Source organism: Phocoena phocoena, chromosome 14 (genome assembly GCF_963924675.1).
Source record: "Phocoena phocoena chromosome 14, mPhoPho1.1, whole genome shotgun sequence".
Classification (NCBI taxonomy): Eukaryota; Metazoa; Chordata; class Mammalia; order Artiodactyla; family Phocoenidae; genus Phocoena; species Phocoena phocoena.
In genome coordinates, this window is record NC_089232.1 from 17,207,651 (window position 1) to 17,209,530 (window position 1,880).

Genomic DNA, 1,880 nt, shown 5'->3' on the forward strand with positions numbered 1-1,880 from the left:
GCCAAAAAAAAAAAAAAAAAATTACCAAAAGACACCAGATGGGAAAAATAAACACCTTATCTACAAAGGAACAAATACAAGAATTGCATTTGACATTTCCTCAGAAACTGTGAACAAGAAGAGTGTACTGAAATAAAGTATTAGAAGAAAAAAAACCCCACCAATGTACAATGTTGTACCCTATGAAATTTTCCTTCAAAATTGCAGGAGAAATAAAAACTTTTGCAGACAAACAAAATCGAGGGAATTTATTGCCAGTAGATTTAAGCTGCAAGAAATGTTATAAAAGGTGTTTTAGAGAGAAAGAAAATAACATGGGTCAGAAACTTGGATCAGTGTAAAGAAAGGAATAGCACCAAAGATTGAATAAGTAAAGTTAAAATAAAAACAGTTATTTTTCATATTATTAATTGATTATACAAGACTTTGTTAAGTATAATAATATCAAGAATGTATTTGATTATACATGTTTATATTTTATACATATATTACATATATGTATGCTTATGTAAATATATGTGAAATGAATGACAGCAATGAGGCAAGGGACAGGATGGAGAAACTGGGATTATTTTGTTATCATAAGGTATTCACACTGCCTGAGATGTGTATAGAATTATTTGAAAGTGGACTTAGATTAGCTGAATATGTATATTGCAAACTCTAGGACAAACACTAAAAAAAAAGTTTAAAAACAAAAAAACAACAACGAAAAACTGCAGCCAGTTAAGCAGACCATGCTTTTTACCTCATGGGGGTCCTGGTGTCTAATGGCTGCAAGTAGTAGCCTATTTGGTAATGTATGTAAACTGTTGCTCATATGGGTTGCCCAAAGTGACACGGAGACAGCCCATTCTAGTAGACATTCATGTATGACCTCATATTGTCCCCGGCATAGGCTCCAGACAGGTATATAGTGGTGGCTTCTAAAAGCCTGAGCTAGACAGGCCAAGGTCCACATTGGCCAAATCATAATGTCCATCTGCACCAAACTGAAGAACAAGAAGCATGTGATTGAGGCCCTATTCAGGGACAAGTTCAAGTTAGCTGGCTGCTAGAATTCTACATCTCCAAGAAGTAGGACTTTATCAAGTTTAATGCAGGTGATTTTGAAGACATGGTGGCTGAAAAGCAGCTCATCCCAGGTGGCTGTGGGGTAAAATACACTTCTAACAATAACCCCTGGACAAATGGTGAGACTTGCACTCATAAGAGTTTCAGCACTGCCCTGTGTTTACTCACCAATAAATCCTACTTCCTGTCCAAAAAGAAAAACAACAACAATAACAACAAAAAGTATAACTGATATGTTAAGGAGAAAAAATGTAATCATATTTAATGCTCTTTTAAACCCACAAAAGGCAGAAAAAGAATGGAAGTCAAAAATAGTAGCAAAAGTAAGGGCAAAAATAGAGTACAGGAACAGATATAATCAATGCTAATTACAACAAAATCACTCAGAATGTCAGTGGTATAAATGGACCAATTAAATGATGCAAATTGTTAGCTTGGATCAAAAAACAAGACCCATCTACAACAAACCCAATTTAAATATAAAGGCACATATTAATTACAAGTAAACACATGAATAAAGATATACCATGTTAACACTAATCAGAAAAAGAGAAAAGCTAGAGTAGCTATCTTAATTTCAGAATAAAGTAGAAACCATAGGTCAAAATGTTATTGGGGAAAAGAGGTGGTATTACATACTGAAAAAGGGGTTTATTCTCCAAGAAGACATAACAATTCTTATGCATCTAACAATACAGCATCAAAATACATGAAGAGAAACTATTAGAACAGCAAAGAGAAATAAATAAATCCACTATTTAAGTTAGAGCTTTCAACACTCCTCTTTCACCAATGAGCAGATGTAG

General features: G+C 33.9%; 1 non-coding gene across 1 annotated transcript; it reads left to right on the top strand.

Annotated features, from left to right (window-relative positions):
* The first annotated feature begins 716 nt into the window (after positions 1-716).
* On the top strand, positions 717-851 carry LOC136134303 (small nucleolar RNA SNORA70). The gene has a single exon (XR_010656577.1). It is a non-coding gene; the product is annotated as a small nucleolar RNA SNORA70 (small nucleolar RNA).
* The last annotated feature ends 1,029 nt before the right edge of the window (positions 852-1,880 follow it).